Source organism: Maylandia zebra, linkage group LG6 (assembly GCF_041146795.1).
Source record: "Maylandia zebra isolate NMK-2024a linkage group LG6, Mzebra_GT3a, whole genome shotgun sequence".
Taxonomy (NCBI): Eukaryota; Metazoa; Chordata; class Actinopteri; order Cichliformes; family Cichlidae; genus Maylandia; species Maylandia zebra.
In genome coordinates, this window is record NC_135172.1 from 33,441,067 (window position 1) to 33,454,295 (window position 13,229).

Genomic DNA, 13,229 nt, shown 5'->3' on the forward strand with positions numbered 1-13,229 from the left:
ATAATAATTCTTTCATTATTTTTTCCACTGAATTCATCTTTGGCCTGTTGTCACTGGTATCAAATATTTGTTAGTATATTTTTAGCCAATAAATACCATTTTGGTAAATTTATATTCTTGGATACATTTGTTACAAATTTATTTTCTAGAGTTAGGAAAGTAATTTCAAGCCTGATGTTCCCTTAAAAATAAAAGAATGACCTTCAGCCGCTTTGTCAGAATGAGGAATATAGTTCATCAATTTAACACTGGCACCAGATCAGTCCTCTCTATCAGCAGATACCCAAAGTCAAGGTATCTGCGTCATATTGGCGCCATCAAAATTGGATTATTTCTCCCCAAATCAATGAACGAGTTAGCTGATTAATGCATTTTTCCAAGACATTATAACATTAACTATCCTAATAAGTTCAACTGAGCTTCAACTTACAGCCTGTGTGCAGATGTGCTTTTGATTTTATTTTGAAGGTGGTTGTAAGATGGATGTTTCTAACTCTAACACACTTCATTTCAAGATTTTCAAGCTCTGCCAATGAAAAGATTTCCAATAAAACTCAACACTAAAATGACCAAGACTGATCTCTCCTGTCACCACATATATATCCAAACAATCTGGAATTTTACAAGCACATTTATACATAAAACATAAAGCTGTTTTGCTAAATATTCAAAGGCTTATGACTTCAAGTGCCCAGTTAGACACTAAAAGCACAATAGCCAACATGGAAGTTTGTATTGTAACAAAGAACAGCTGAAAAACTGAGCAAAATGTTTACTGTTTGAGATGGGTTTTTCCCTTTTAAACACACGACATTAAAACTGCATTAAAAGAGTTTTAAACCCCCCCTCCCATAGATTCTTGCGAAACTCATTTCCAGCAAGTATTTGGCATTCACTGTATTATTGGTGCTCTCATTATGTCCATGATGGAAATGTTTTGGACTTGAAAAGTTAAACTCACTCCCACACAGATGTGTCACAGATCGATTTGTCATGATTTCCCCTTACTGTGATGTTCCACAGGCCATGAAACACACTTTTCAGGCACAATAAAACAGATTGAGATTCAAACTACTGACAAGTGTAGCAACACTGCTTTGAGCACAAGACAAATGACACTCGTGCAAGTTAAAAGCAATTGTTCTTGAAAACCCATACTGTGTTACCGGCCCATCAAGGGCTCAGAGACAGTCTGCAGGTATCACACGACCGTGTTGCGTTTGTTTAACCTCACACCCAAAACATATCAGTAGCCATCCTGAAAGGACGGAACAAAAGATGGTCCCTGCCAGAGATTTCCTCTGCTGAGGTAGAGGAAATACAACATTCCCATACTTCTCATCCTGTGACAAGAGTCCAAACATGTGACACAACACCACATACATCTGATAGGGTATCTCCTCTAGACTGCAACAGATACATCCTCAGTGGAAACAGTGTCTGAGAGTGAGAACTGATAACTGTTTGTCATGTTTAAAACGCTTAAAGGAAAAACAGACTCAAATTATTTTTATGATTTAATCAAAGTTTAATATGGACTACTTCAGAGTACTGCTGGGAACTAGAAAAAGAGCCTATTTGCCCCATATTGTTTTCTCTTTATTGGCTTCCTGTTAAACCTAAACCGGATTTAAAACCACATCATCCCAACAGAGTACTTTGAAAAATATTCCTAGGAACCACAAGAACAAAGTAGAATGGGAAGCAGAGCCTACAGCTTTCAGGCCCCCCCTTTTATGGAAACAGCTCCCAGTTTGGATTCAGGAGAGCAGATTAGATTAGGCTCAACTTTGATAAAACTTGTTCAGGTCACCCTGATCTACCTCACCGAGCATGTCTTCTTCACTCACTGTTTATTTATACACCACTTTGCATTTATTCATTAGCTATTGTTAATCTCTGGCTCTCTAACAGTCCATCTTCCTTCCCTCACCCCCCAGCAACCCGTCCCTGAGCCTGGTGCTGTGAGAGTTTCTTCCTGTCAAAGGAGACTTTGTCTTTCCCACTGTCACCAAATGCGTCCTCTCATGTGGTCTGTCTGTCTTTATGTCTGTAAAAAGCTGAACTGAAAATTACCTTTAAAAAACAAACAAACCCTTTACAAAAAGGTTATACTATAAAACAATGTCCAACTATCTATACCACACAATATAGTGTCTTCTCCCAGCTATGTCCTGTGTCCAGGGAGGAGACACAAATACGTTGGGGTTGCACAATAAAGGGCATCTGCCATAAAAATCTACCAACTGAGCTACAAGCTGTGTAAACCCCTTCATAATAAGGCAGCCATTAAGTAAAGTAGCTCATGTTGGATAAATAATGGATAAAATAAATAACAATAATTTATAATGATTAAGCCACCTGTAAAACATCATTATGCATCTTCTGAACCAGTGTCATTGATTAAACTTAAATTAATATTGTGTATGTTATTACTGAAAGACATTTATACAATCTAAACAGTACCTGGTCATCCTAATTTCTTTACTTATACTTAAAACTGAAGGTGCAACACAATAATTCTGGCTTAGCTAGTGATGAGAAATAAAATTTATGCTAAGAAAAACAGAACAAGATAACTCACAAATCTAAACTGACATATCGACATGACTTGACAGACTGAAATACAAATGCAGCGTTTCCTCAGTCTTTGCTTAATGACTTTAGGGTGGATCTTTTCTTTATAAAAGTGCAATGTTGCAATCAGAATACACAGGATATTATGCAATATTGCTTCTTAAGTAACTTAAACTCATAAGATATAGCAAACACTGGATGTGATGGAGTGCAATCTGTTATCTTACGACAGCCTGTTTATTTCTGTTCCGTCTCAGCAGGTTTCCCTCTATAATGACAGAGACTACGGGCAAACAATCCCACAGCCAGTAAGACCTACAACAGATAGATTCTGTGCTGCAACACAGATACATATATTTGTTTGCGCTTTTAATTTTCAGTTAGTATTAACCAATTTCAGAAACCCATGGACAAATTATAAAATGAAAGATGTAAAATTAGCATCTAAAAAGCAAGAAGCACCATCAGCAAGAACAGGAACATAAAAATGTGCAGTTTACTTAAATTCAATGAAATCTAAAGGGAACCCAGGTGTATACACATCAATGTGCTGTTCAAATACACAAACATGTAAAAGAGTGTAATGTGCAAACAAACACAAGCCATGCGCACACACAAACTACCCTAAAAACGTGCTGTCGGGGCTAGTGAACAGAATGCATCACTAATGACATGCAGCAGCCCTCCAGCAAAGCTAAGGCAGAGCAACAGCACAGTGTAATAAACGCACTGCTCCTGCACATACAGTACTGCGATTTGTCTTGCAGAAACATTGACCTCGATACCAGACTGAGGTGGGAGTTCAGAATGAGGTAAGGTCCCAGCTTTAGTAATGACGTCAAAGCGCACATAAAACCCTCTGGAATATTATACTGTATTTGTACTGGAGCTCTTGAGGACAAACTTAAAAGTTGTTTTAATGATAGCCTGAGCTGACCAAGTATTCGCTTTCAGGAAACTGTCAGATTTAAGGTAGAGTGCAGGTGATGAGCTACATGCCTCTGTACATGTAAATTGTTTTTTTTTCCCTCTTCAACTTCTTTTCCACCATCAAGTTACACCCGGACACTTTACCAAGGTTTAAACACTCAAAAATTTGCTGTTGCTTAAATTTCAGTGAGTCCTTTCATAGCTGTCTGACGTGTACACATTGTTCCAATGCATTCTGCATTTAGGGAATTTCAAAGACACTTTTGGACACATGGGAACTTTTTTGACACTTTACCTGTGAGCACGCAGATGTCCAACACAGTCGGGTAGAAAAGGAAACAGTCTGCCGGCATCCTAACAAGAAGTGTGTATGAGGTTCAGCTGCACTCATGTGAGAACAGAACTGGCAACTGTGCAAAGAATTCACAGCAAACAAGCAGGTGCAGCGGGTGTCACTCCTGCACGCCCAACCTACCCTATAAATAAATCTGAGTATAGAGCTCGGTATAGTGACGTCATCAGCGACTACATTATGGAACCATTGTTCACGCAAATCCAAGCAGACAATGGAATATATGGAGGTAGATGCTGCTTTTGAGTTAAATTGTGGAGATTGCTGTGTTGTAAAATTACACAACTGCACATTTGAGTAAGGTGGAAGCAGCAACAAGGATCTGATGTCACGGAGCCAACTATATATGGCTTGGCTAGCAGTTGAGTTGGAAGAAGAAAAGACATCCTAAGCAACATTTTGGAAATTATGTTGACCACCCCATTGTCACGTTGGTGACTAATAACACATGTAACTGTTGTGGTTACATGTCATAATGCTGTTGCTATGTTACACACCTTAGAAGTGGCAGTCACCTTGGCTGTAGCTACATGGCAGCATAGCTAGAATATAGGAAACTCTTTCTACAGCTTCTGCAATAGTGCGATGCTGCCCCACTGTTACACGTCAAACGCACAGAAGTTGGAGAAAATGGGAAACCTGAACATCGGTAACTCAACCCCTCCTAACATCGCTCCTTTGCCTCGTTTAGCTTCTCTCCGTGTCATGCTGCTGATACCGCTGCATCACATCTTATTACAGGTAATTTGGGTGTTTTTTGGGTGGTTTCTGACTTGATTCTTGAAACATTATCTGGAGTTCATACCACTATAATGTGATCAAGGTTGTTGCACATCTGACTCTACCAAGTTATATGACTGTCAGATCTCAGGAGTACAAGTCTACATAACTCGATCATCGATCCAGCAAACAGAAAACTTACTGCAGTTTAAAATATCCGTCTGCCTTCTTTGGCCTCTTTTGAATTCACGTTACAACATTCATGCAGCATGCATACAAGGGTGGCATGGCCATGTGTAATTCAGCATAAGAATTACAGCGTGGATTTGCTTCATTATGATTCTGTCACCAACACTCACCGTCCAAGTCCATTTACTGGTACCGGTTACCTTCAAATACAACATTTCATTAAGGCCAGCTGTGACATATGCTTAAAATAACATCAAATGATTGCTGAGTGATCCCTGGGAAGCACAGGTGCAAGAAAACCACATGGCTGACTGTCTGGGGTTCTCAGTGTCATTAAAATCAAAACAATAACAACTCTCACTGTGTGCCATATAAACGTCAGCACTGTTTTGTAAGAAGACATTGAGATTCATGTCGCATCTTGTCACACCCTACCACAGCACACAGGCAAATATAGCAAACTAAAGCATGACTAAGGATAACAAATAGTTTCCAAAACAAACTCAAGGTCACACTTGACAGTGCTGATGCTGCATTTTAGTCGAGCACAAGAGTTGAGTAAACAAGCTGACCCACATAGCGATAGGACAGAGGAGCACAGTACAGTACATACCCACACCAACACCAGGTTTCAGCAGCTAGCCGAGGCTCAGCGCACCTACTGAGATTTGTCACAGTGTGTGATGTGACAATACCATGGTGTGCCCCTGTGCGTTTCCACAAGGAGGAACCAAGCCAAGGGCGTGCCTAGCAGATGATGTGGTAAATGTAGCTGTTTGGTCACAGAGGCAATAAAGTGTGTTTCCTAAACAAGGCCAACCGGAGTTCACTCTCTCACACACTTACTTTCACTTCTTTTTTATAAAAAATACTGAAGTCACAAGTTAAACGATATCCAAGAATAAACAAAAAAATTATAAAAAAAAAAAAAAAAAAAAAAAACTGTCAGAACCCAAATGGCCCACAAAAATACCACATTCAAATACAGTGGCCAAAGTGACAAGTTCATAACGGGTCCAGAATTTCAAAAAATTACCTAACCGACTTTGAAACAACCAAGCTGGTAACTGGGAAACAAATGCCACAGTATACATATATTTATACTGGCTATATAAATAAATCATCTGATTGTTGCATACAGGCCTGAACTGTGTGCTTTTGTACTGTTTGAACAGGAGTTATGGGGACGTACCAGTCAGGCCAATGCTGAGGTTTTTGTTTAGGTTAATAATTGTTGGACCTTTTGCATCAGGAAAAACACAAACATTGTTTATTAGCTGGATCCCAGAATTTCCATACAGTGTGTGAAAACAGAATTTCAGCTATTAGTCATACTCAGAAATGGCACTAGTGCATCCTTTCCAGATCCCCCGGCAGCAAGGGGATCAACACCCATAATGATGGCATGAAGGCATCCATAGAAGCTACTCACATGACTGGAAACACACGCACACACAGGATTAGGCTCCAATTAGGCTGACATGTACATGCTGTGAGGAATGGATTCAGATGACATTTTCTTCCCTTTGTCAGGAAATATGCGAAATGACACTCTGTTAATTGAGCAGATTCTGTGACCTGGAAGATTTCTCATCTAATCTCCATATTCATGCACAGTAATGGGAAAATGCCCCCTACACACTCAACCCAGTGAAAACAGCAGTGTGGTTCTGTGACAGTGTTGCAACTACTTGCACTTTAAATTCTGATTACACCCACACATAAGCTACAAGTGCTACAAAGCACTGTTTTACTTTACTTTACTTTCTTTTTAGTTGTTTGAAGGGAACCTGCAAAGTAAGAATGTCATTGCTCTGCAGAGCCATTTGTGTTTTGCGGTGTACATGACAATAAACATCTTGAATTTTGGTTCTTGGCAGTTTCCAGTGGGATCTGAAACTTGTTGACCTGTGTAGAGAGACTTTTAATAAAGCGACCACCAGGGGGTGGTTCATAGGAGCCATCGTCTGCCCCGAAAGTTCATTTGGCTCCAAGTCTCCTTCACCAGTGGTCATTGTCTGGCCGCGTTGCCATAGTTCCTATGCTCTAATATCTATGGAAACGCCTTCGAACTGCGTGAGTAGACCCATTGTTGACTCTCTGTCGGGCCTGTCCTCACACACACGCTCACAAAAGAAACTATCCAGTGAAACTAATGCTGTAAATATCAACACACATGCACATATTAATAAACACACCTCCCCAAAGCTGGATAGAAGTCATTTCTACTTCACGCTGGGTCAGATGCTTTCAGTAATTCATCCGCCCACAAGTGTATAATAAGGTTATTCTAACCCCACCCCGCTGGGACCTCTGGCAACCAAACAAATGTGTAATCTAAACACCCAGCCCACATGCATATCTCATCAAACAGCAACGTCAGTGGATGCACAAAGGCATAAAACAAGGAACTGTTTGGCTCCGTCTGAGACCTCGGAGTCAGGGGAATCGACGTATAAAAAAAATATGGAAGACTGAGGCAGGAGATTGAGCGCAACAACAATGTAGTTTGTCGAGTTTTTTTTTTTTTTTTTTTTTTTTTTTTACACACAAATTATTTTTGGATAATAAATTGATGTCATTGGCTAAAAAGCAGCTATTTTGTTTACGTTACCCCTTGAAGGAAAGTAGGCCAAATAGTCGAGAATGGAAGAGGATAATGTTAATCTCTTGCTCCATTATAGAGCTGGCCTTTTTTTTTTTTTTCCCCCTTTCTTTTTTTTTTTAAAAATGGTAATTTTTTTTTCATTAAGTCTTCTTCCTTTGCTACTTTATTGGTGCGTATTCTAAAGTGGTTACCCAGTAAATGTTTAACGTATAAGCTTCAACTGCTGAAAAGAACCACAGGCAATTGAAACTATGTGGAGATTTGTACACAGACATCAATGGGACATTTTCATCTACATGACTAGTAAATGTGCTGCCATGGAAACTTGGCCCTGTATTACTGATGGCAAATAGTCTAGAACAAAGCACTAGGGTGGAAATTCCTGTATCTGACAAATATCCTTGCAATTAAACTAGCTTACCCACGCTAGTTGAGCTAGCCACAAGTCCCCCCAACACACAAACATATCCCAAGTTGAAAGGTTTAAAAGGTTGTGTATTTAATGGCCTAATCATTTCAAAGTTATCTAAGCTCATCTTATTGATTTAAAATAAATATAATCCATTATTATCATTACTACTACTACTACTACTACACTTACTTAGCACTTAGTTCCTCCTACGCCGAGCGGCGCATCGGGCAGCTAATGACCTCCATCGATGTCGGTCAGCGGCAACTGCTTTGGCTTCGTCCCAGGCAATGTCAACGGTTCTCAGATCATTCATAAACGTTCGACACCATCTGATCTTTGGTCGGGGTTGCTTTTTCTTGCCAGTGCATGGGAGCCATGTAATGGTGATCTTGGCCAGACAATAACGGGGTAGACGTCAAATATGGCAAAGCGGAAGCGCAGTCAGCTCTTGAGGTCTTCCTGAGTGAAGCCCAGCAGAGCAATGTCATCCGAGAAGTCCAAGTCGGTGAGATTACGTGCTTCGTGCCAGGGGACACCGATGCCAGCTTGGTCAACTGATCATTGCATGATGAAGTCAGTTACAAACAGGAAGAGGAAAGGGGATAGCACGCATCCTTGTCGGACGCCAGTATTGATCTTGAAGAAATCTGTGCAGCCGTCATCCGTCCGGACGCAGCAGCAGGAGTTGGAGTAGAGACCATGAAAGGCATCTACAAACTGCTGAGGGACTCTATAGTGGCGTAGGATAGCCCATAGAGTCGGCCGGTGGACGCCATCAAAAACCTTCTCGAAGTCAATGAAATTAATAGAAATCTTCCTTTGGTATCCCAATGTTGGTGGTGCTGGTGGTGGTCAGAGGGCCCGGTGGCGCCAGTGTCCGGCAGCCTCGCCTCTGTCAGTGCGCCCCAGGGCAGCTGTGGCTACAATGTAGCTTGCCGTCACCAGTGTGGGAATGTGTGTGTGAATGGGTGAATGACTGAATGTAGTGTAAAGCGCTTTGGGGTCCTTAGGGACCGAGTAAAAGCGCTATACAAATGCAGGCCATTTACCATGTTTGTTCAACAATCATGCGGAGGGTGAAGATTTGCTCGACGCACGACCGGCCACTCCGAAAGCCAGCCTGCTCTTCTCACAATTGTTCATCCACTGCACGTCGTAGCTGATTCAAAAGAACGAGGCAAAGCACTTTCCCGGGTACCGACAGCAACGTGATGCCCCACCAGTTGTTACAGTCATCCAAATCACCTTTCTTTGGAAGTTTGATGATGACACCTTTTGTCCAACATGCGATGTTGACCAGCAGGCGTTTAGGAGTCTTGTAAGGGCAGCTTCCAACTGGGGTCCACCATGCTTCAGCATTTCGGGGAGGATCTCGTGCAGGCCAGCGGCCTTTCCACTCTTGAGGAGTAGAATCAATGTCTTGACTTCGGCGGCGCAGATTTGTCCGATATCAACAGGAAGAAGGCCCATGGAAGGTTTTTGGCCTTGAACAGGTGGAGTGGCTCGGGTTGGTTCAGAGTATCGCAGAAGTGTTTGGCACAGCGTTGGTCTCTTTTCAGCTGCAGTAAGGAGGACGCATCCATTTTTGTCTCGGATTGGGACACAGCGGCCACCACGAGCCCCAGTTAGATCTCTTACAATGCGATATAAGGTTCGGGTATCGTTCCGGTCGGCTGCTTCTTTGTATTAAAATAGATTTGTATTACAAATCTATTTTAAATATCACTGGATTTTAAATATCCCTGGATTTTGGACTGAGAGGCTGGTTGATCATATCACTCAGTCCTACTCAAAACAATTTTCCATTCAGATAACATTGTAGCTCAAATGATAACAATAATAAAAACTTAAAATATTTTAGGTGGTTTGCATTGCTTTCTGTAAAACAAACAATGAGCCTTAAATTTCAGATTTAAAGTCTACAAAGCTATATTGTTCACCTGGGTAATAATACAGCCAAATTAAAATGCCACCGCAATACATTTGCCATCTTGTCTCATTGGGTGTAATAGACACACATACACATGCTTAAACAGCATGGCGTTTCATCCTCTCCAACCTTGTGGGCCTCCATCCTGTCTGACCAAACCCAGAGCAACTTGCCGAAACATGCCAAATGAATGACAGAGAGAGAAAAGTAAATCTAAGATGATAAAATTAAGCCAGCATGTGCACAAACGCACACATTCCCCAACAAAAGGAAAACACTCGAGTCCAAGACTCAATCAATTTGCAGTGAGAAGGGAGAGTGGAGCCACATGTTTTTGATAAGTCCTCTAGCAGAGCAGGGTGAGGTAATGATGAAGTCATCTCTGTCCTCTGGACAGGTTCAAATTCACTGGGCTGTACGCATTTTAAATAGCTTTGGGCTCACAAACACGTATACGTTTTTCTTGTGCAGTTCTGCGCAATAAAAAGACTGCATAAAACATTGAGGTGTGCAGGACGTATTAAGGCCAGGAAATAATAAAGGTGCACTAACATGTGGTCACTAAAGCAGCTCCTAACATAAAAAAAAACAAAAAAAACAAAACAAAACAAAAAAACATTCATCAATTACCTTCAGTCTTAATATCTGCCTCCTTGTTTTTCTATTCCCGTTTCCACAAAACATTACCAAGCAATCCAGACTTACTATAGACACGCCTCATTAACGGTCCCTACAGACTGCACCCACTCAACCAGTCACAGCCACTCTGTTATTAAGTCACTTAATCTATGAGGCTGTCAGTCCAGTCCCCCACCACAATGGACATTGTACTTCCTGTGCCTGAGCATTCATCTGAAGATTAACTCAGTCATGTCTTGTGCTATTATAAAACTATTCATAAGAGACAAACAAGAGATCAGCTCAGACAGAAAGACGGCAGTTGTGTTGAACCCAAAGACTCCCTTCTGCTTGGCTCGTAAAGGTTCTACGCAAATGTAACTGTGTGTGCAGAATACAGGTAAACATCATAGGAATTTAATTAAGATGCAATGTAAGTTTAGTTAACAAGCTCCAATTTGCTTTCCACCACTATCTAGCACGAGCTGGTTTACATCACTTTACCAATAATCATTTGACAGAGGGTGAGTCATAAAGTACTGAAAGTCATATTGGTGGGGAAATCCAGTTAGATCACCTGCATGTTGCACCAATGGCACCGTACAAGGAAGGGCATACAGTATAGTGATAATAAAGGTAGATGTGCTGGTAGATGGAAATTTGGGAGGAAAAACAGAAATCTTCAAAACCATATCAGGAAAGCATGACCGAGTTGTGTGAAAGCAAAGCTTTATCATAAATTATCTGCAACAAAAGCTGGATAAACTGATAAATGTTAGTCATTTTCCCCCTCCACTCTGTCAAAGCCCAATAATCTGCAATATTCCTCTTCTTCAGTCAACTAACATTAGAACCAAGAGACAGAAACCTCACCATCTCCCCTCCCTTGAGTCTCCAGCAACTGCAATATTCATGGGGACCTTACGAAACACTTGGAGTAAAAAACACAAGAGAAAATTGAGTTTGCATCAGAGAGGATGTGCAGAGGTGGAGTAAAAATAAATATGGAATATGCTCCCCCCGTGCAGTCACTGGTCTGGGTTAAATAGCTCAGTTATAGAAAGTCCCTGAAGGATTTTGAAGTAGGGCCCCTTCGATCTGAGTAAATCAGAGAAAGGGGGAATACCGTTTTAGATTTCACGTCCATATGGCAAACATTCACAGCTTTTCAAAGAGCTCTGCTGAGCAAAATAAAAGAGGGGAAGAAACAGAAACAAAAAAAACAAAAACCCAACATCAAGCATGTCAGGGTCCAGGCATTTTGGAGTCAATTATCATATTTGTCTGGGTTCGTTTTAGGTTCGGACAACCAGACTTTGGCATGGAAATGGATATCCTTACAGAGCCTTTACAGGTTGTGAAATATCTCATACACAGCGGTGCTGATGAGATGGGGTGACATAAAGGCACAAAGAAAGCGAGAGAGGGATGGAGGAAGCTTTCTTCCAGGCTTCTGAGCATAACCAAAAAAAAAAAAAAGGGGGGGGGGGGGGGGGGGGGGGAAATATGGGGGAAATGACAGCAAGCAATGAAATACAAAGGAGGAATGACTATAAAGTCAGCTGCTGACCATTTAACTGCCCTTCACGAAACAAGCCTTGCCATATCACAGTTATTGTGACATAGGGTGTTATTGGCTGTGGGTAGGTATTTTGAACTGCCCCTACAGTGAGTGATATTCACTGTTTATTTAAAGAAACCAGATATGAAAAGATTTTTACTAGCCAGAGGTGCTTCTGCAGGAGAAAGAGCTGCCCAGTTAGACTTCAAAAAAGGCTTTATTGTGGGCAAAGTGGTACTCCCAGATAAAACTGAAGCTTGTCGTTTCCACTTACATCCAGAGAGCAAAAGTTCAACAGTTTTGCAAAAAAAAAAAAAAAAAAGGGTTTATTTGCTTCTGAACCACAAGTCTTGATTGATGAAAATTTGCTAATAACTCATGTGATTTAAGCTATAAATTTAAAAAAGAAAAAAGGATGTAGCAAACATCACAACAGGCCATTTTTAATGTTCTTACACATTCTGGATTTGGAGATGTCAGACTCAATTTGAAACTTTCTGTAGATGAAAAGAAAACATCCTGATTACAAGGATTTTGTTGTACACTTTTTAAGTATTAGAAACCGGCTAAATGCTAGACATGTGTAGACAGGCATTAGCCATCTCTGAAAACACATACTGTATGTTGAAATTGGGGATGCTCCACATATGGCAGACATTGGCTCTGTTGACCGAAATTAGCTGATCATGATTGGATTAACTGATGACAATGGCTTCTTTCTTTGTTTATAAAGCTTTTATGTCGCATCACCTGCAAGCTGGCTGGATGTTGGATAATGAAGTGATAAAAGGCATAAATAAAAGGGGAGAAAACAAACATTAAAAAGAATACAAACAATAAATTATTAATAAATGAATAAGTTAGTTGTTGTAATTTAAACACTGTTTTTACACTGGTGCAACACTAATAGTAAAGCTGATAAAGGACACTGAGTGCAGGTGCAGAAGGTACTACTATAGTATACTTGACCTTCAACTTTGTTATAAATCCCTATTATAAAAGGTCAATAAAAGGGCTCCCAAGCTAGAATGTTTTCCACTGTTCGAATGAATAAATGAAAAGCTGTGTAGACCCACGGTACATGTATTATACACCAAACATGTGAATACCTGCAATGAGGAGGTCTCGCGTTAGAAGCAGCCAGTAGATCTGCAGGCGTGCACTTGTCCCCGACCTTCTCTGTCTCCGACTCGTTCAGCTTCAGCTCAAACGAGCAGATGTCCGGTAACTTTCACTGACGTTCAGGCAGTAAGGTGGTGTTGACCCGCTCCCAGCGGGTAGAGCAGGCAGCACGCATGCTGTGGAGATCATATGCCGGCTGAAGCGGAAACA

At 40.9% G+C, this 13,229-nt stretch overlaps 1 protein-coding gene across 3 annotated transcripts in view; it reads right to left on the reverse strand.

The window, feature by feature from the left end:
- The window catches only part of add3a (adducin 3 (gamma) a), a 101,310-nt gene extending 88,124 nt beyond the window's left edge, over nt 1-13,186 (reverse strand). For 2 of the 3 annotated variants that reach the window (XM_004539135.5, XM_004539133.5), the window contains exon 1: nt 13,007-13,186. The gene's annotated coding sequence lies outside the window, so the exon portion shown is untranslated. Of the gene's footprint in view, nt 1-5,381; nt 5,405-13,006 lie in introns of those variants that run through there. The other variant, XM_004539136.6, reaches the window with a different exon arrangement.
- Between the last annotated feature and the right edge of the window lie 43 nt (nt 13,187-13,229).